Source organism: Ambystoma mexicanum, chromosome 4q (assembly GCF_040938575.1).
Source record: "Ambystoma mexicanum isolate Mex_15411 chromosome 4q, UKY_AmexF1_1, whole genome shotgun sequence".
Taxonomy (NCBI): Eukaryota; Metazoa; Chordata; class Amphibia; order Caudata; family Ambystomatidae; genus Ambystoma; species Ambystoma mexicanum.
Genome location: NC_090928.1, coordinates 433,338,583 through 433,361,691, shown reverse-complemented (window position 1 = coordinate 433,361,691; position 23,109 = coordinate 433,338,583). Strand labels below are relative to the sequence as shown.

General features: G+C 35.6%; 5 non-coding genes across 5 annotated transcripts; all 5 read left to right on the top strand.

Annotated features, from left to right (window-relative positions):
• Nucleotides 1–1,713: 1,713 nt before the first annotated feature.
• TRNAW-CCA (transfer RNA tryptophan (anticodon CCA)) lies at nt 1,714–1,785 on the top strand. The gene has a single exon. It is a non-coding gene; the product is annotated as a tRNA-Trp (tRNA).
• Nucleotides 1,786–7,448: 5,663 nt separating this feature from the next.
• TRNAC-GCA (transfer RNA cysteine (anticodon GCA)) lies at nt 7,449–7,520 on the top strand. The gene has a single exon. It is a non-coding gene; the product is annotated as a tRNA-Cys (tRNA).
• An 884-nt stretch (nt 7,521–8,404) lies between these two features.
• TRNAC-GCA (transfer RNA cysteine (anticodon GCA)) lies at nt 8,405–8,476 on the top strand. The gene has a single exon. It is a non-coding gene; the product is annotated as a tRNA-Cys (tRNA).
• Nucleotides 8,477–14,143: 5,667 nt separating this feature from the next.
• TRNAC-GCA (transfer RNA cysteine (anticodon GCA)) lies at nt 14,144–14,215 on the top strand. The gene has a single exon. It is a non-coding gene; the product is annotated as a tRNA-Cys (tRNA).
• An 8,527-nt stretch (nt 14,216–22,742) lies between these two features.
• On the top strand, nt 22,743–22,814 carry TRNAC-GCA (transfer RNA cysteine (anticodon GCA)). Its single transcript has one exon. It is a non-coding gene; the product is annotated as a tRNA-Cys (tRNA).
• Nucleotides 22,815–23,109: the final 295 nt, after the last annotated feature.

Below are 23,109 nucleotides of genomic sequence, written 5' to 3'. Positions count from 1 at the left end.
TCATCTCCTGAAACATAGGGTAAACACCATTAAGCTGTTTAGGATTTCTTCATATGATACAAGCTGTGTTTTACATTCACCCAAGTTCTACTGGTGATATTATCAGTTTGAAATAGTCCATTGGAAGCTCATATGAATGTTATAAAACTGTGGTGGAAACCAATAATATGCCCTTAATGAAATGTATTAATTTGTCCAGCTGACCAGAAGTGCACTGATGTCATTAGTTCTACAAGTTCCATACAGTCACCCACTCTATCACCTTTTTAAAAAAGGGCAGTTTTGAGCATTCAAGGGTTTAACTCAGTGGTAGAGCGTAGGAATGCAGTTCAAGAAGTCCCTGTTTCATAACCATATACCCTCTTCAATAGATCCTGTTAAAATGTTTTTCAACCCAATGCACTGTAAGAAACAATAGGATATATCATCATTTCATATACAAAACAATGAACAATTGGGTTTAACTATGCTCTTAGCACAAAATCAACAAACTGCAGTAGAGAAGCAGTTACGTTTTGCAGAATGTGTGCATTTGACAAAAGTTTTTTTTCCATGTTCTAAGATCTACATGTGATACGAAATGTATGAATTCTTGCAATGGAAACCTCACTGTATTTTGCCAAGGCAGATAAAGGACATCCTTCTCACCCCATATACTTATAAGGAGGGTTTGGTAGCTGAATATGCATTGCTTTGATGGCGATTGCATGTTGCTTGCCTATGTACATATCACCGAATTAATAAAGATGAACATTTTAGAACTGGGGGTATAGCTCAGTGGAAAAGCATTTAACTGCAAATCAAGAGATCTCTAGTTCAAATCTGGGTGCCCCCCTGGTCCAACTGTTGTACCTGAGGAAATATTTTTTTAAATAAATTGAAGAAAACATTTACAATCTTAGCATTTTATGTAATGAGCAACACATTTCTACATTTGATATACTCCTGATCATCTCCTGAAACATAGGGTAAACACCATGAAACTGTTTAGGATTTCTTCGTATGATACAAGCTGTGTTTTACATTCACCCAAGTTCTACTGGTGATATTATCAGTTTGAAATAGTCCATTGGAAGCTCATATGAATGTTATAAAACTGTGGTGGAAACCAATAATATGCCCTTAATTAAATGCATTAATTTGTACAGCTGCCCAGAAGTGCACTGATGTCATTAGTTCTACAAGTTCCATACAGTCACCCACTCTATCACTTTTTTTAAAAAGGGCAGTTTTCAGCATTCAAGGGTTTATGTCAGTGGTAGAGCGTAGGAGTGCAGTTCAAGAAGTCCCTGTTTCATAACCATATACCCTCTTCAATAGATCCTGTTAAAATGTTTTTCAACCCAATGCACTTTAAGAAACAATAGGATATATCATCATTTCATATAAAAAACAATGAACAATTGGGTTTAACTATGCTCTTAGCACAAAATCAACACACTGCAGTAGAGAAGCAGTTACGTTTTGAAGAATTCGTGCATTTGACAAAAGTTTTTTTTCCATTTTCCTAGATCTACATGTGATACGAAATGTATAAATTCTTGCAATGGAAACCTCACTGTATTTTACAAAGGCAGATAAAGGACATCTTGTGTACCCCTTATAGTTATGAGGAGGGTGTGGTGGCTGAAAATGCATTGCTTTGATGGTGATTGCATGTTGCTTCCACTTTGTACATATTACTGAATTAATATAGGTGAACATCTCCAAAATGGGGGTATAGCTCCGTGGTAGAGCATTTGACTCCAAATCAAGAGGTCCCTAGTTCAAATCTGGGTGCCCCCTTGTCCAACTGTTTTACCTGTAGAAATATTTTTTTAATTAAATAAATTGAAGAACACATTTACAATCTTAGCATTTTATGAAATGAGCAACACATTTCTACATTTGAAATACTCCTGATCATCTCCTGAAACATAGGGTAAACACCATTAAGCTGTTTCGGATTTCTTCGTATGATACATGCTGTGTATTACCTTCACCCAAGTTCTACTCGTGACATTATCAGTTTGAAATAGTCCATTGGAAGCTCATATGAATGTTATAAAACTGTGGTGGAAACCAATAATATGCCCTTAATGAAATGTATTAATTTGTACAGCTGCCCATTAGTGCACTGATGTCATTAGTTCTACAAGTTCTATACAGTCACCCACTCTATCACTTTTTTAAAAAAGGGCAGTTTTCAGCATTCAAGGGTTTATGTCAGTGGTAGAGCGTAGGAGTGCAGTTCAAGAAGTCCCTGTTTCATAACCATATACCCTCTTCAATAGATCCTGTTAAAATGTTTTTCAACCCAATGCACTGTAAGAAACTGTAAGAATCAATAGGATATATCATCATTTCATATAAAAAACAATGAACAATTGGGTTTAACTATGCTTTTAGCACAAAATCAACAAACTGCAGTAGAGAAGCAGTTACGTTTTGCAGAATTTGTGCATTTGACAAAAGTTTTTTTTCCATGTTCCAAGATCTACATGTGATACGAAATGTAAGAATTCTTGCAATGGAAACCTCACTGTATTTTACCAAGGCAGATGAAGGACATCCTTCGCACCCCATATACTTATAAGGAGGGTTTGTTGGCTGAAAATGCATTGCTTTGATGGTGATTGCATGTTGCTTCCACTTTGTACATATTACTGAATTAATATAGGTAAACATTTCCGAATTGGGGGTATAGCTCCGTGGTAGAGCATTTGACTGCAAATCAAGAGATCCCTAGTTCAAATCTGGGTGCCCCCTGGTCCAACTCTTTTACCTGTAGAAATATTTTTTTAATAAAATAAATTGAAGAAAACATTTACAATCTTAGCATTTTATGTAATGAGCAACACATGTCTACATTTGAAATACTCCTGATCATCTCCTGAAACATAGGGTAAACACCATTAAGCTGTTTAGGATTTCTTCATATGATACAAGCTGTGTTTTACATTCACCCAAGTTCTACTGGTGATATTATCAGTTTGAAATAGTCCATTGGAAGCTCATATGAATGTTATAAAACTGTGGTGGAAACCAATAATATGCCCTTAATGAAATGTATTAATTTGTCCAGCTGACCAGAAGTGCACTGATGTCATTAGCTCTACAAGTTCCATATAGTCACCCACTCTATCACCTTTTTAAAAAAGGGCAGTTTTGAGCATTCAAGGGTTTAACTCAGTGGTAGAGCGTAGGAATGCAGTTCAAGAAGTCCCTGTTTCATAATCATATACCCTCTTCAATAGATCCTGTTAAAATGTTTTTCAACCCAATGCACTGTAAGAAACAATAGGATATATCATCATTTCATATACAAAACAATGAACAATTGGGTTTAACTATGCTCTTAGCACAAAATCAACAAACTGCAGTAGAGAAGCAGTTACGTTTTGCAGAATGTGTGCATTTGACAAAAGTTTTTTTTCCATGTTCTAAGATCTACATGTGATACGAAATGTATGAATTCTTGCAATGGAAACCTCACTGTATTTTGCCAAGGCAGATAAAGGACATCCTTCTCACCCCATATACTTATAAGGAGGGTTTGGTAGCTGAATATGCATTGCTTTGATGGCGATTGCATGTTGCTTGCCTATGTACATATCACCGAATTAATAAAGATGAACATTTTAGAACTGGGGGTATAGCTCAGTGGAAAAGCATTTAACTGCAAATCAAGAGATCTCTAGTTCAAATCTGGGTGCCCCCCTGGTCCAACTGTTGTACCTGAGGAAATATTTTTTTAAATAAATTGAAGAAAACATTTACAATCTTAGCATTTTATGTAATGAGCAACACATTTCTACATTTGATATACTCCTGATCATCTCCTGAAACATAGGGTAAACACCATGAAACTGTTTAGGATTTCTTCGTATGATACAAGCTGTGTTTTACATTCACCCAAGTTCTACTGGTGATATTATCAGTTTGAAATAGTCCATTGGAAGCTCATATGAATGTTATAAAACTGTGGTGGAAACCAATAATATGCCCTTAATTAAATGCATTAATTTGTACAGCTGCCCAGAAGTGCACTGATGTCATTAGTTCTACAAGTTCCATACAGTCACCCACTCTATCACTTTTTTTAAAAAGGGCAGTTTTCAGCATTCAAGGGTTTATGTCAGTGGTAGAGCGTAGGAGTGCAGTTCAAGAAGTCCCTGTTTCATAACCATATACCCTCTTCAATAGATCCTGTTAAAATGTTTTTCAACCCAATGCACTGTAAGAAACAATAGGATATATCATCATTTCATATAAAAAACAATGAACAATTGGGTTTAACTATGCTCTTAGCACAAAATCAACACACTGCAGTAGAGAAGCAGTTACGTTTTGAAGAATTCGTGCATTTGACAAAAGTTTTTTTTCCATTTTCCTAGATCTACATGTGATACGAAATGTATAAATTCTTGCAATGGAAACCTCACTGTATTTTACAAAGGCAGATAAAGGACATCTTGTGTACCCCTTATAGTTATGAGGAGGGTGTGGTGGCTGAAAATGCATTGCTTTGATGGTGATTGCATGTTGCTTCCACTTTGTACATATTACTGAATTAATATAGGTGAACATCTCCAAATTGGGGGTATAGCTCCGTGGTAGAGCATTTGACTGCAAATCAAGAAGTCCCTAGTTCAAATCTGGGTGCCCCCTTGTCCAACTGTTTTACCTGTAGAAATATTTTTTTAATTAAATAAATTGAAGAACACATTTACAATCTTAGCATTTTATGAAATGAGCAACACATTTCTACATTTGAAATACTCCTGATCATCTCCTGAAACATAGGGTAAACACCATGAAACTGTTTAGGATTTCTTCGTATGATACATGCTGTGTATTACCTTCACCCAAGTTCTACTCGTGACATTATCAGTTTGAAATAGTCCATTGGAAGCTCATATGAATGTTATAAAACTGTGGTGGAAACCAATAATATGCCCTTAATGAAATGTATTAATTTGTACAGCTGACCAGAAGTGCACTGATGTCATTAGTTCTACAAGTTCTATACAGTCACCCACTCTATCACTTTTTTAAAAAAGGGCAGTTTTCAGCATTCAAGGGTTTATGTCAGTGGTAGAGCGTAGGAGTGCAGTTCAAGAAGTCCCTGTTTCATAACCATATACCCTCTTCAATAGATCCTGTTAAAATGTTTTTCAACCCAATGCACTGTAAGAAACTGTAAGAATCAATAGGATATATCATCATTTCATATATAAAACAATGAACAATTGGGTTTAACTATGCTCTTAGCACAAAATCAACAAACTGCAGTAGAGAAGCAGTTACGTTTTGCAGAATTTGTGCATTTGACAAAAGTTTTTTCCATGTTCCAAGATCTACATGTGATACGAAATGTATGAATTCTTGCAATGGAAACCTCACTGTATTTTACCAAGGCAGATGAAGGACATCCTTCGTACCCCATATACTTATAAGGAGGGTTTGTTGGCTGAAAATGCATTGCTTTGATGGTGATTGCATGTTGCTTCCACTTTGTACATATTACTGAATTAATAAAGGTGAACATTTCAGACCTGGGGGTATCGCTCAGTGGTAGAGAATTTGACTGCAGATCAAGAGGTCCCTAGTTCAAATCTGGGTGCCCCCTTGTCCTACTGTTTTACCTGTAGGAATATTTTTTTAATTAAATAAATTGAAGAAAACATTTACAATTTTAGCATTTTATGTAATGAGCAACACATTTCTACATTTGAAATACTCCTGATAATCTCCTGAAACATAGGGTAAACACCACAAAACTGTTTAGGATTTCTTCATATGATACAAGCTGTGTTTTACATTCACCCAAGTTCTACTGGTGATATTATCAGTTTGAAATAGTCCATTGGAAGCTCATATGAATGTTATAAAACTGTGGTGGAAACCAATAATATGCCCTTTATGAAATGTATTAATTTGTTCAGCTGCCCAGAAGTGCACTGATGTCATTAGTTCTACAAGTTCCATACAATCACCCACTCTATCACTTTTTAAAAAAAGGGCAGTTTTCAGCATTCAAGGGTTTATGTCAGTGGTAGAGCGTAGGAGTGCAGTTCAAGAAGTCCCTGTTTCATAACCATAAACCCTCTTCAATAGATCCTGTCAAAATGTTTTTCAACCCAATGCACTATAAGAAACAATAGGATATATCATCATTTCATGTAAAAAAAACAATGAACAATTGGGTTTAACTATGCTCTTAGCACAAAATCAACAAACTGCAGTAGAGAAGCAGTTACGTTTTGCAGAATGTGTGCATTTGACAAAAGTTTTTTTTCCATGTTCCAAGATCTACATGTTATACGAAATGTATGAATTATTGCAATGGAAACCTCACTGTATTTTACCAAGACAGATAAAGGACATCTTGTGTACCCCTTATAGTCATAAGGAGGGTTTGGTGGCTGAAAATGCATTGCTTTGATGGTGATTGCATGTAGCTTCCACTTTGTACATATTACTGAATTAATATAGGTGGTCATTTCAGAATTGGGGGTATAGCTCCGTGGTCGAGCATTTGACTGCAGATCAAGAAGTCCCTAGTTCAAATCTAGGTGCCCCCTTCTCCAACTGTTTTACCTGTAGAAATATTTTTTTAATTAAATAAATTGAAGAAAACATTTACAATCTTAGCATTTTATGTAATGAGCAACACATTTCTACATTTGAAATACTCCTGGTCATCTCCTGAAACATAGGGTAAACACCATGAAACTGTTTAGGATTTCTTCGTATGATACAAGCTGTGTTTTACATTCAACCAAGTTCTACTGGTGATATTATCAGTTTGAAATAGTCCATTGGAAGCTCATTTGAATGTTATAAAACTGTGGTGGAAACCAATAATATGCCCTTAATGAAATGTATTAATTTGTCCATCTGACCAGAAGTGCACTGATGTCATTAGTTCTACAAGTTCCATACAGTCACCCACTCTATCACTTTTTTTTAAAAAGGGCAGTTTTCAGCATTTAAGGGTTTATGTCAGTGGTAGAGCGTAGGAGTGCAGATCAAGAAGTCCCTGTTTCATAACCATATACCCTCTTCAATAGATCCTGTTAAAATGTTTTTCAACCCAATGCACTGTAAGAAACAATAAGATATATCATCATTTCATATAAAAAACAATGAACAATTGGGTTTAACTATGCTCTTAGCACAAAATCAACAAACTGCAGTAGAGAAGCAGTTACGTTTTGCAGAATTTGTGCATTTGACAAAAGTTTTTTTTCCATGTTCCTACATCTACATGTGATACGAAATGTATGAATTCTTGCAATGGAAACCTCACTGTATTTTACCAAGACAGATAAAGGACATCTTGTGTACCCCTTATAGTTATAAGGAGGGTTTGGTGGCTGAAAATGCATTGCTTTGATGGTGATTGCATGTTGCTTCCACTTTGTACATATTACTGAATTAATATAGGTGAACATTTCCGAATTGGGGGTATAGCTCCGTGGTAGAGCATTTGACTGCAAATCAAGAGGTCCCTAGTTCAAATCTGGGTGCCCCCTGATCCAACTCTTTCACCTGTAGAAATATTTTTTTAATTAAATAAATTGAAGAAAACATTTACAATCTTAGCATTTTATGTAATGAGCAACACATGTCTACATTTGAAATACTCCTGATCATCTCCTGAAACATAGGGTAAACACCATTAAGCTGTTTAGGATTTCTTCATATGATACAAGCTGTGTTTTACATTCACCCAAGTTCTACTGGTGATATTATCAGTTTGAAATAGTCCATTGGAAGCTCATATGAATGTTATAAAACTGTGGTGGAAACCAATAATATGCCCTTAATGAAATGTATTAATTTGTCCAGCTGACCAGAAGTGCACTGATGTCATTAGTTCTACAAGTTCCATATAGTCACCCACTCTATCACCTTTTTAAAAAAGGGCAGTTTTGAGCATTCAAGGGTTTAACTCAGTGGTAGAGCGTAGGAAGGCAGTTCAAGAAGTCCCTGTTTCATAGTCATATACCCTCTTCAATAGATCCTGTTAAAACATTTTTCAACCCAATGCACTGTAAGAAACAATAGGATATATCATCATTTCATATAAAAAAAAACAATGAACAATTGGGTTTAACTATGCTCTTAGCACAAAATCAACAAACTGCAGTAGAGAAGCAGTTACGTTTTGCAGAATGTGTGCATTTGACAAAAGTTTTTTTTTCCATTTTCCTAGATCTACATGTGATACGAAATGTATGAATTCTTGCAATGGAAACCTCACTGTATTTTACAAAGGCAGATAAAGGACATCTTGTGTACCCCTTATAGTTATGAGGAGGGTGTGGTGGCTGAAAATGCATTGCTTTATGGTGATTGCATGTTGCTTCCACTTTGTACATATTACTGAATTAATATAGGTGAACATCTCCAAATTGGGGGTATAGCTCCGTGGTAGAGCATTTGACTGCAAATCAAGAGGTCCCTAGTTCAAATCTGGGTGCCCCCTTGTCCAACTGTTTTACCTGTAGAAATATTTTTTTAATTAAATAAATTGAAGAACACATTTACAATCTTAGCATTTTATGAAATGAGCAACACATTTCTACATTTGAATTACTCCTGATCATCTCCTGAAACATAGGGTAAACACCATGAAACTGTTTAGGATTTCTTCATATGATATAAGCTGTGTATTACCTTCACCCAAGTTCTACTTGTGACATTATCAGTTTGAAATAGTCCATTGGAAGCTCATATGAATGTTATAAAACTGTGGTGGAAACCAATAATATGCCCTTAATGAAATGTATTAATTTGTACAGCTGCCCATTAGTGCACTGATGTCATTAGTTCTACAAGTTCTATACAGTCACCCACTCTATCACTTTTTTAAAAAAGGGCAGTTTTCAGCATTCAAGGGTTTATGTCAGTGGTAGAGCGTAGGAGTGCAGTTCAAGAAGTCCCTGTTTCATAACCATATACCCTCTTCAATAGATCCTGTTAAAATGTTTTTCAACCCAATGCACTGTAAGAAACTGTAAGAATCAATAGGATATATCATAATTTCATATATAAAACAATGAACATTTGGGTTTAACTATGCTCTTAGCACAAAATCAACAAACTGCAGTAGAGAAGCAGTTACGTTTTGCAGAATTTGTGCATTTGACAAAAGTTTTTTTTCCATGTTCCAAGATCTACATGTGATACGAAATGTATGAATTCTTGCAATGGAAACCTCACTGTATTTTACCAAGGCAGATGAAGGACATCCTTCGCACCCATTTACTTATAAGGAGGGTTTGTTGGCTGAAAATGCATTGCTTTGATGGTGATTGCATGTTGCTTCCACTTTGTACATATTACTGAATTAATAAAGGTGAACATTTCAGACCTGGGGGTATCGCTCAGTGGTAGAGAATTTGACTGCAGATCAAGAGATCCCTAGTTCAAATCTGGGTGCCCCCTTGTCCTACTGTTTTACCTGTAGAAATATTTTTTTAATTAAATAAATTGAAGAAAACATTTACAATTTTAGCATTTTATGTAATGAGCAACACATTTCTACATTTGAAATACTCCTGATAATCTCCTGAAACATAGGGTAAACACCACGAAACTGTTTACGATTTCTTCATATGATACAAGCTGTGTTTTACATTCACCCAAGTTCTACTGGTGATATTATCAGTTTGAAATAGTCCATTGGAAGCTCATATGAATGTTATAAAACTGTGGTGGAAACCAATAATATGCCCTTTATGAAATGTATTAATTTGTTCAGCTGCCCAGAAGTGCACTGATGTCATTAGTTCTACAAGTTCCATACAATCACCCACTCTATCACTTTTTAAAAAAAGGGCAGTTTTCAGCATTCAAGGGTTTATGTCAGTGGTAGAGCGTAGGAGTGCAGTTCAAGAAGTCCCTGTTTCATAACCATAAACCCTCTTCAATATATCCTGTTAAAATGTTTTTCAACCCAATGCATTATAAGAAACAATAGGATATATGATCATTTCATATAAAAAAAACAATGAACAATTGGGTTTAACTATGCTCTTAGCACAAAATCAACAAACTGCAATAGAGAAGCAGTTACGTTTTGCAGAATGTGTGCATTTGACAAAAGTTTTTTTTCCATGTTCCAAGATCTACATGTGATACGAAATGTATGAATTCTTGCAATGGAAACCTCACTGTATTTTACCAAGACAGATAAAGGAGATCTTGTGTACCCCTTATAGTTATAAGGAGGGTTTGGTGGCTGAAAATGCATTGCTTTGATGGTGATTGCATGTTGCTTCCACTTTGTACATATTACTGAATTAATATAGGTGAGCATTTCAGAATTGGGGCTATAGCTCCGTGGTCGAGCATTTGACTGCAGATCAAGAGGTCCCTAGTTCAAATCTAGGTGCCCCCTTCTCCAACTGTTTTACCTGTAGAAATATTTTTTTAATTAAATAAATTGAAGAAAACATTTACAATCTTAGCATTTTATGTAATGAGCAACACTTTTCTACATTTGAAATACTCCTGATCATCTCCTGAAACATAGAGTAAACACCATGAAACTGTTTAGGATTTCTTCGTATGATACAAGCTGTGTTTTACATTCAACCAAGTTCTACTGGTGATATTATCAGTTTGAAATAGTCCATTGGAAGCTTATATGAATGGTATAAAACTGTGGTGGAAACCAATAATATGCCTTTAATGATATGTATTAATTTGTCCAGCTGACCAGAAGTGCACTGATGTCATTAGTTCTACAAGTTCCATACAGTCACCCACTCTATCACCTTTTTAAAAAAGGGCAGTTTTCAGCATTCAAGGGTTTAACTCAGTGGTAGAGTGTAGGAATGCAGTTCAAGAAGTCCCTGTTTCATAACCATATACCCTCTTCAATAGATCCTGTTAAAATGTTGTTCAACCCAATGCACTGTAAGAAACAATAGGATATATCATAATTTTATATAAAAAAAACAATGAACAATTGGGTTTAACTATGCTCTTAGCACAAAATCAACAAACTGCAGCAGAAAAGCAGTTACGTTTTTCAGAATGTGTGCATTTGACAAAAGTTTTTTTTCCATGTTCCAAGATCTACATGTGATACGAAATGTATGAATTCTTGCAATGGAAACCTCACTGTATTTTACCAAGGCAGATAAAGGACATCCTTCGCACCCCATATACTTATAAGGAGGGTTTGGTGGCTGAAAATGCATTGCTTTGATGGTGATTGCATGTTGCTTCCACTTTGGACATATTACTGAATTAATAAAGGTGAACATTTCAGATATTCGGGTATAGCTCAGTGGTAGAGCATTTGACTGCTGATCAAGAGGTCCCTAGTTCAAATCTGGGTGCCCCCTTGTCCAACTATTTTACCTGTAGCAAAATTTTTTTAATTAAATAAATTGAAGAACACATTTACAATCTTAGCATTTTATGAAATGAGCAACACATTTCTACATTTGAAATACTCCTGATCATCTCCTGAAACATAGGGTAAACACCATGAAACTGTTTAGGATTTCTTCGTATGATACATGCTGTGTATTACCTTCACCCAAGTTCTACTCGTGACATTATCAGTTTGAAATAGTCCATTGGAAGCTCATATGAATGTTATAAAACTGTGGTGGAAACCAAAAATATACACTTAATGAAATTTATTAATTTGTACAGCTGCCCATTAGTGCACTGATGTCATTAGTTCTACAAGTTCTATACAGTCACCCACTCTATCACTTTTTTTTAAAAAAGGGCAGTTTTCAGCATTCAAGGGTTTATGTCAGTGGTAGAGCGTAGGAGTGCAGTTCAAGAAGTCCCTGTTTCATAACCATATACCCTCTTCAATAGATCCTGTTAAAATGTTTTTCAACCCAATGCACTGTAAGAAACAATAGGATATATCATCATTTCATATAAAAAAAACAATGAACACTTGGGTTTAACTATGCTCTTAGCACAAAATCAACAAACTGCAGTAGAGAAGCAGTTACGTTTTGCAGAATGTGTGCATTTGACGAAAGTTTTTTTTCCATGTTCCAAGATCTACATGTGATACGAAATGTATGAATTCTTGCAATGGAAACCTCACTGTATTTTACCAAGGCAGATAAAGGACATCCTTCTCACCCCATATACTTATAAGGAGGGTTTGGTGGCTGAAAATGCATTGCTTTGATGGTGATTCCATGTTGCTTCCACTTTGTACATATTACTGAATTAAAAAAGGTGAACATTTCAGATCTTGGGGTATAGCTCACTGGTAGAGCATTTGACTGCAGATCAAGAGGTCCCTAGTTCAAATCTGGGTGCACCCTTGTCCAACTGTTCTACCTGTAGAAATATTTTTTTAATTAAATAAATTGAAGAAAACATTTACAATTTTAGCATTTTATGTAATGAGCAACACATTTCTACATTTGAAATACTCCTGATAATCTCCTGAAACATAGGGTAAACACCATGAAACTGTTTAGGATTTCTTCATATGATACAAGCTGTGTTTTACATTCACCCAAGTTCTACTGGTGAAATTATCAGTTTGAAATAGTCCATTGGAAGCTCATATGAATGTTATAAAACTGTGGTGGAAACCAATAATATGCCCTTAATGAAATGTATTAATTTGTTCAGCTGCCCAGAAGTGCACTGATGTCATTAGTTCTACAAGTTCCATACAGTCACCCACTCTATCACTTTTTTAAAAAAGGGCAGTTTTCAGCATTCAAGGGTTTATGTCAGTGGTAGAGCGTAGGAGTGCAGTTCAAGAAGTCCCTGTTTCATAACCATAAACCCTCTTCAATAGATCCTGTTAAAATGTTTTTCAACCCAATGCACTATAAGAAACAATAGGATATATCATCATTTCATATACAAAAAACAATGAACAATTGGGTTTAACTATGCTCTTAGCACAAAATCAACAAACTGCAGTAGAGAAGCAGTTACGTTTTGCAGAATGTGTGCATTTGACAAAAGTTTTTTTTTCCATGTTCCAAGATCTATATGTGATACGAAATGTATGAATTATTGCAATGGAAACCTCACTGTATTTTACCAAGACAGATAAAGGACATCTTGTGTACCCCTTATAGTTATAAGGAGGGTTTGGTGGCTGAAAATGCATTGCTTTGATGGTGATTGCATGTTGCTTCCACTTTGTACATATTACTGAATTAATATAGGTGATCATTTCAGAATTGGGGGTAAAGCTCAGTGGTCGAGCATTTGACTGCAGATCAAGAAGTCCCTAGTTCAAATCTAGGTGCCCCCTTCTCCAACTGTTTTACCTGTAGAAATATTTTTTTAATTAAATAAATTAAAGAAAACATTTACAATCTTAGCATTTTATGTAATGAGCAACACATTTCTACATTTGAAATACTCCTGGTCATCTCCTGAAACATAGGGTAAACACCATGAAACTGTTTAGGATTTCTTCGTATGATACAAGCTGTGTTTTACATTCAACCAAGTTCTACTGGTGATATTATCAGTTTGAAATAGTCCATTGGAAGCTCATTTGAATGGTATAAAACTGTGGTGGAAACCAATAATATGCCCTTAATGAAATTTATTAATTTGTCCATCTGACCAGAAGTGCACTGATGTCATTAGTTCTACAAGTTCCATACAGTCACCCACTCTATCACTTTTTTTTAAAAAGGGCAGTTTTCAGCATTTAAGGGTTTATGTCAGTGGTAGAGCGTAGGAGTGCAGTTCAAGAAGTCCCTGTTTCATAACCATATACCCTCTTCAATAGATCCTGTTAAAATGTTTTTCAACCCAATGCACTGTAAGACACAATAGGATATATCATCATTTCATATAAAAAACAATGAACAATTGGGTTTAACTATGCTCTTAGCACAAAATCAACAAACTGCAGTAGAGAAGCAGTTACGTTTTGAAGAATTTGTGCATTTGACAAACGTTTTTTTTCCATGTTCCAAGATCTACATGTGATACGAAATGTATGAATTCTTGCAATGGAAACCTCACTGTATTTTACCAAGGCAGATAAAGGACATCCTTTGCACCCCATAAACTTATAAGGAGGGTTTGGTGGCTGAAAATGCATTGCTTTGATGGTGATTGCATGTTGCTTCCACTTTGTACATATTACTGAATTAATAAAGGTGAACATTTCAGATTTGGGGGTATAGCTCAGTGGTAGAGCATTTGACTGCAGATCAAGAGGCCCCTAGTTCAAATCTGGGTGCCCCCTTGTCCAACTGTTTTACCTGTAGAAATATTTTTTTAATTAAATAAATTGAAGAACACATTTACAATCTTAGCATTTTATGTAATGAGCAACACATTTCTACATTTGAAATACTCCTGCTCATCTCCTCAAACATAGGGTAAACACCATGAAGCTGTTGTGGATTTTTTCGTATGATACATGCTGTGTATTACCTTCACCCAAGTTCTACTCGTGACATTATCAGTTTGAAATAGTCCATTGGAAGCTCATATGAATGTTATAAAACTGTGGTGGAAACCAATAATATGCCCTTAATGAAATGTATTAATTTGTACAGCTCCCCATTAGTGCACTGATGTCATTAGTTCTACAAGTTCTATACAGTCACCCACTCTATCACTTTTTTAAAAAAGGGCTGTTTTCAGCATTCAAGGGTTTATGTCAGTGGTAGAGCGTAGGAGTGCAGTTCAAGAAGTCCCTGTTTCATAACCATATACGCTCTTCAATAGATCCTGTTAAAATGTTTTTCAACCCAATGCACTGTAAGAAACTGTAAGAATCAATAGAATAGGATATATCATCATTTCATATAAAAAACAATGAACAATTGGGTTTAACTATGCTCTTAGCATAAAATCAACAAACTGCAGTAGAGAAGCAGTTACGTTTTGCAGAATTTGTGCATTTGACAAAAGTTTTTTTTCCATGTTCCAAGATCTACATGTGATACGAAATGTATGAATTCTTGCAATGGAAACCTCACTGTATTTTACCAAGGCAGATGAAGGACATCCTTCGCACCCCATATACTTATAAGGAGGGTTTGGTGGCTGAAAATGCATTGCTTTGATGGTGATTGCATGTTGCTTGCACTTTGTACGTATTACTGAATTAATAAAGGTGAACATTTTGGAACTGGGGGTATAGCTCAGTGTAAGAGCATTTAACTGCAGATCAAGAGGTCCCTAGTTCAGATCTGGGTGCCCCTTGGTCCAACTGTTGTACGTGTAGAATTTTTTTTTAATTAAATAAATTAAAGAAAACATTTACAATCTTAGCATTTTATGTAATGAGCAACACATTTCTACATTTGAAATACTCCTGATCATCTCCTGAAACATAGTGTAAACACCATTAAGCTGTTTCGGATTTCTTCGTATGATACAAGCTGTGTATTACATTCACCCAAGTTCTACTGGTGATATTATCAGTTTGAAATAGTCCATTGGAAGCTCATATGAATGTTATAAAACTGTGGTGGAAACCAATAATATGTCCTTAATGAAATGTATTAATTTGTAGAGCTGACCAGAAATGCACTGATGTCATTAGTTCTACAGGTTCCATACAGTCACCCACTCTATCACTTTTTTTAAAAAAGGGCAGTTTTCAGCATTCAAGGGTTTATGTCAGTGGTAGAGGGTAGGAGTGCAGTTCAAGAAGTCCCTGTTTCATAACCATATACCTTCTTCAATAGATCCTGTTAAAAGGTTTTTCAAGCCAATGCACGGTAAGAAACAATAAGATATATCATCATTTCATATACAAAACAATGAACAATTGGGTTTAACTATGCTCTTAGCACAAAATCAACAACCTGCAGTAGAGAAGCAGTTACGTTTTGCAGAATGTGTGCATTTGACAAAAGTTTTTTTTTCCATGTTCCAAGATCTACATGTGGTACGAAATGTATGAATTCTTGCACTGGAAACCTCACTGTATTTTACGAAGGCAGATAAAGGACATCTTTTGTACCCCTTATACTTATAAGGAGGGTTTGGTGGCTGAAAATGCATTGCTTTGATGGTGATTGCATGTTGCTTGCACTTTGTACATATTACTGAATAAATAATGGTGAACATTTCAGACCTGGGGGTATAGCTCAGTGGTAGTGCATTTGACTGCAGGTCAAGAGGTCCCTAGTTCATATCTGGGTGCCCCCTTGTACAACTGTTTTACCTGTAGAAATATTTTTTTAATTAAATAAATTGAAGAAAACATTTACAATCTTAGCATTTTATGTAATGAGCAACACATTTCTACATTTGAAATACTCCTGATCATCTCCTGAAACATAGGGTAAACACCATGAAACTGTTTAGGATTTCTTCGTATGATACATGCTGTGTATTACCTTCACCCAAGTTCTACTGGTGATATTATCAGTTTGAAATAGTCCATTGGAAGCTCATATGAATGTTATAAAACTGTGGTGGAAACCAATAATATGCCCTTAATGAAATGTATTAATTTGTACAGCTGCCCTGAAGTGCACTGATGTCATTAGTTCTACAAGTTCCATACAGTCACCCACTCTATCACTTTTTTTAAAAAGGCCAGTTTTCAGCATTCAAGGGTTTATGTCAGTGGTAGAGCGTAGGAGTGCAGTTCAAGAAGTCCCTGTTTCATAACCATATACCCTCTTCAATAGATCCAGTTACAATGTTTTTCAACCCAATGCATGGTAAGAAACAATAGGATATATCATCATTTACTATAAAAAACAATGAACATTTGGGTTTAACTATGCTCTTAGCACAAAATCAACAAACTGCAGTAGAGAAGCATTTACGTTTTGCAGAATTTGTGCATTTGACAAAAGTTTTTTTTCCATGTTGCAAGATCTACATGTGAGACGAAATGTATGAATTCTTGCAATGGAAACCTCACTGTATTTTACCAAAGCAGATAAAGGACATCCTTCGCACCCCATATACTTATAAGGAGGGTTTCGTGGCTGAAAATGCATTGCTTTGATGGTGATTGCATGTTGCTTGCACTTTGTACATATTACTGAATTAATAAAGGTGAACATTTTAGAGCGGGGCGTATAGCTCAGTGGAAGAGCATTTAACTGCAGATCAAGAGGTCCCTAGTTCAAATCTGGGTGCCCCCTTGTCCAACTGTTGTACCTGTAGAAATATTTTTTAAAATAAATTGAAGAAAACATTTACAATCTTAGCATTTTATGTAATGAGCAACACATTTCTACATTTGAAATACTCCTGATCATCTCCTGAAACATCGGGTAAACACCATTAAGTTGTTTAGGATTTCTTCATATGATACAAGCTGTGTTTTACATTCATCCAAGTTCTACTGGTGATATTATCAGTTTGAAATAGTCCATTGGAAGCTCATATGAATGTTATAAAACTGTGGTGGAAACCAATAATATGCCCTTAATGAAATTTATTAATTTGTACAGCTGCCCAGAAGTGCACTGATGTCATTAGTTCTACAAGTTCGATACAGTCACCCACTCTATCACCTTTTTAAAAAAGGGCAGTTTTCAGCATTCAAGGGTTTAACTCAGTGGTAGAGCGTAGGAATGCAGTTCAAGAAGTCCCTGTTTCATAACCATATACCCTCTTCAATAGATCCTGTTAAAATGTTTTTCAACCCAATGCACTGTAAGAAACAATAGGATATATCATCATTTCATATAAAAAAAACAATGAACAATTGGGTTTAACTATGCTCTTAGCACAAAAGCAATAAACTGCAGTAGAGAAGCAGTTAAGTTTTGCAGAATGTGTGCATTTGACAAAAGTTTTTTTTCCATGTTCCAAGATCTACATGTGATACGAAATGTATGAATTCTTGCAATGGAAACCTCACTGTATTTTACCAAGGCATATAAAGGACATCCTTCGCACCCCATATACTTATAAGGAGGGTTTGGTGGCTGAAAATGCATTGCTTTGATGGTGATTGCATGTTGCTTGCACTTTGTACATATTACTGAATTAATAAAGGTGAACATTTTAGAACTGGGGGTATAGCTCAGTGGTAGTGCATTTGACTGCAGATCAAGAGATCCCTTCTTCAAATCCGGGTGCCCCCTTGTCAAACTGTTGTACCTGTAGAGTTTGTTTTTAATTAAATAAATGAAAGAAAACATTTACAATCTTAGCATTTTATGTAATGAGCAACACATTTCTACATTTGAAATACTCCTGATCATCTCCTGAAACATAGGTTAACACCATTAAGCTGTTTCGGATTTCTTCGTATGATACAAGCTGTGTATTACATTCACCCAAGTTCTACTGGTGATATTATCAGTTTGAAATAGTCCATTGGAAGCTCATATGAATGTTATAAAACTGTGGTGGAAACCAATAATATGCCATTAATGAAATGTATTAATTTGTACAGCTGACCAGAAGTGCACTGATGTCATTAGTTCTACAAGTTCTATACAGTTACCCACTCTATCACTTTTTTAAAAAAGGGCAGTTTTCAGCATTCAAGGGTTTATGTCAGTGGTAGAGGGTAGGAGTGCAGTTCAAGAAGTCCCTGTTTCATAACCATATAACCTCTTCAATAGATCCTGTTAAAAGGTTTTTCAACCCAATGCACGATAAGAAACAATAAGATATATCATAATTTCATATACAAAACAATGAACAATTGGGTTTAACTATGCTCTTAGCACAAAATGAACAAACTGCAGTAGAGAAGCAGTTACGTTTTGCAGAATTTGTGCATTTGACAAAAGTTTTTTTTTCCATGTTCCAAGATCTACATGTGATACGAAATGTATGAACTCTTGCACTGGAAACCTCACTGTATTTTACAAAGGCAGATAAAGCACATCTTTTGTACCCCTTATACTTATAAGCAGGGTTTGGTGGCTGAAAATGCATTGCTTTGATGGTGATTGCATGTTGCTTGCACTTTGTACATATTACTAAATTAATAAAGGTAAACATTTCACAACTAGGGGTATAGCTCAGTGGTAGAGCATTTGATTGCATATCAAGAGGTCCACTAGTTCAAATCGGGGTGCCCCCTTGTTCAAATGTTTTACCTGTAGAAATATGTTTTTAATTAAATAAATTGAAGAAAACATTTACAATCTTAGCATTTTAGGTAATGAGCAACACATTTCTACATTTGAAATACTGATCATCTCCTGATCATCTCCTGAAACATAGGGTAAACACCATTAAGCTGTTTAGGATTTCTTCATATGATACAAGCTGTGTTTTACATTCACCCAAGTTCTACTGGTGATATTATCAGTTTGATATAGTCCATTGGAAGCTCTTATGAATGTTATAAAACTGTGGTGGAAACCAATAATATGGCCTTAATGAAATGTATTAATTTGTCCAGCTGACCAGAAGTGCACTGATGTCATTAGTTCTACAAGTTCCATACAGTCACCCACTCTATCACCTTTTTAAAAAAGGGCAGTTTTCAGCATTCAAGGGTTCAACTCAGTGATAGAGCGTAGGAATGCAGTTCAAGAAGTCCCTGTTTCATAACCATATACCCTCTTCAATAGATCCTGTTAAAATGTTTTTCAACCCAATGCACTGTAAGAAACAATAGGATATATCATCATTTCATATAAAAAACAATGAATAATTGGGTTTAACTATGCTCTTAGCACAAAATCAACAAACTGCAGTAGAGAAGGAATTACGTTTTGCAGAATTTGTGCATTTGACAAAAGTTTTTTTTTCCCATGTTCCAAGATCTACATGTGATACGAAATGTATGAATTCTTGCAATGGAAACCTCACTGTATTTTACCAAGGCAGATAAAGGACATCCTTCGCACCCCATATACTTATAAGGAGAGTTTGGTGACTGAAAATGCATTGCTTTGATGGTGATTGCATGTTGCTTGCACTTTGTACATATTACTGAATTAATGAAGGTGAACATTTTATAACCGGGGGTATAGCTCAGTGGTAGAGCATTTGACTGCAGATCACGAGGTCCCTAGTTCAAATCTAGTTGCCCCCTTGTCCTACTGTTTTACCTGTAGAAATATTTTTTTAATTAAATAAATTGAAGAAAACATTTACAATCTTAGCATTTTATTTAATGAGCAACACATTTCTTCATTTGAAATACTCCTGATCATCTCCGGAAACATAGGGTAAACACCATTAAGCTGTTTCGGAATTCTTCGTATGATACAAGCTGTGTATTACATTCACCCAAGTTCTACTGGTGATATTATCAGTTTGAAATAGTCCATTGGAAGCTCATATGAATGTTATAAAACTGTGGTGGAAACCAATAATATGCCCTTCACGAAATGTATTAATTTGTACAGCTGACCTGAAGTTCACTGATGTCATTAATTCTACAAGTTCCATACAGTCACCCACTCTATCACCTTTTTAAAAAAGGGCAGTTTTTAGCATTAGAGGGTTTAACTCAGTGGTAGAGCGTAGGAGTGCAGTTCAAGAAGTCCCTGTTTCATAACCATATACCCTCTTCAATAGATCCTGTAAAAATGTTTTTCAACCCAATGCACTGTAATAAACAATGGGATATATCATCATTTCATATAAAAAACAATGAACAATTGGGTTTAACTATGCTCTTAGCACAACATCAACAAACTGCAGTAGAGAAACAGTTACGTTTTGCAGAATTTGTGCATTTGACAAAAGTTTTTTTCCATGTTCCAAGATCCACATGTGATAATAATGTATGAATTCTTGCAATGGAAACCTCACTGTATTTTACCAAGGCATATAAAGGACATCTTGTGAACTCCTTATAGTTATAAGGAGGGTTTGGTGGCTGAAAATACGTTGCTTTGATGGTGATTGCATGTTGCTTGCACTTTGTACATATTACTGAATTAATAAAGGTGAATATTTCAGACCTGGGGGTATAGATCAGTGGTAGAGCATTTGACTGCAGATCACAAGGTCCCTAGTTCAAATTTGGGTGCCCCCTTGTCCAACTGTTTTACCTGTAGAAATATTTTTTTTAATTAAATAAATTGAAGAACACATTTACAATCTTAGCATTTTATGAAATGAGCAACACATTTCTACATTTGAAATACTCCTCATCATCTCCTGAAACATAGGGTAAACACCATGAAACTGTTTAGGATTTCTTCGTATGATACAAGCTGTGTTTTATATTCACCCAAGTTCTACTGGTGATATTATCAGTTTGAAATAGTCCATTGGAAGCTCATATGAATGTTATAAAACTGTCGTGGAAACCAATAATATGCCCTTAATGAAATTTATTAATTTGTACAGCTGCCCAGAAGTGCACTGATGTCATTAGTTCTACAAGTTCCATACAGTCACCCACTCTATCACTTTTTTAAAAAAGGGCAGTTTTCAGCATTCAAGGGTTTATGTCAGTGGTAGAGCGTAGGAGTGCAGTTCAAGAAGTCCCTGTTTCATAACCATATACCCTCTTCAATAGATCCAGTTAAAATGTTTTTCAACCCAATGCACTGTAAGAAACAATAGGATATATCATCATTTAGTATAAAAAACAATGAACAATTGGGTTTAACTATGCTCTTAGCACAAAATCAACAAACTGCAGTAGAGAAGCAGTTAGTTTTGCAGAATTTGTGCATTTGTCAAAAGTTTTTTTTTCCATGTTCCAAGATCTACATGTGAGACGGAATGTATGAATTCTTGCAATGGAAACCTCACTGTATTTTACCAAGGCAGATAAAGGACATCCTTCGCACCCCATATACTTATAAGGAGTGTTTGGTGGCTGAAAATGCACTGCTTTGATGGTGATTGCATGTTGCTTGCACTTTGTACATATTACTGAATTAATAAAGGTGAACAATTTAGAACTGGGGGTATAGCTCAGTGGAAGAGCATTTAACTGCAGATCAAGAAGTGCCTAGTTCAAATCTGGGTGCCCCCTGATCCAACTGTTGTACCTGTAGAAATATTTTTTTAAATAAATTGAAGAAAACATTTACAATCTTAGCATTTTTTGTAACGAGCAAAACATTTCTACATTTGAAATACTCCTGATCATCTCCTGAAAGATAGGGTAAACACCATGAAACTGTTTAAGATTTCTTCGTATGATACAAGCTGTGTTTTACATTCACCCAAGTTCTACTGGTGATATTATCAGTTTGAAATAGTCCATTGGAAGCTCTTATGAATGTTATAAAACTGTGGGTGAAACCAATAATATGCCCTTAATGAAATGTATTAATTTGTCCAGCTGACCAGAAGTGCACTGATGTCATTAGTTCTACAAGTTCCATACAGTCACCCACTCTATCACCTTTTTTAAAAAAGGGCAGTTTTCAGCATTCAAGGGTTTAACTCAGTGGTATAGCGTAGGAATGCAGTTCAAGAAGTCCCTGTTTCATAACCATATACCCTCTTCAATAGATCATGTTAAAATGTTTTTCAACCCAATGCACTGTAAGAAACAATAGGATATATCATCATTTCATATAAAAAAAACAATGAACAATTGGGTTTAACTATGCTCTTAGCACAAAATCAACAAACTGCAGTAGAGAAGCAGTTACGTTTTGCAGAATGTGTGCATTTGACGAAAGTTTTTTTTCCATGTTCCAAGATCTACATGTGATACGAAATGTATGAATTCTTGCAATGGAAACCTCACTGTATTTTACCAAGGCAGATAAAAGACATTCTTCGCACCCCATATGCTTATAAGGAGGGTTTGGTGGCTGAAAATGCATTGCTTTAATGGTGATTGCATGTTGCTTGCACTTTGTACATATTACTGAATTAATAAAAGAGAATATTTCAGACCTGGGGGTATAGCTCAGTGGTAGAGCATTTGACTGCAGATCAAGAGGTCCCTAGTTCAAATCTGGGTGCGCCCTTGTCCAACTGTTTTACCAGTAGAAATATTTTTTTAATTAAATAAATTGAAGAACACATTTACAATCTTGGTAGTAGAGCGTAGGAGTGCAGTTCAAGAAGTGTCATGATCTCTGCTTCCAAAAGATCAGGACTTGCCCGACTCCCTTGTAAGCAGACACATAACCCTGGTTCAGAGTGCCAGCCAGTCACAATTGGGACCTTTTGGACCCTGTCCTGGCGCCAGTGGCACCAGGCTCATAAAGATGCCCAGTCCCAGCGCTGGAAGCGCCGGGCTCATAATGCTTGGGTGGACTT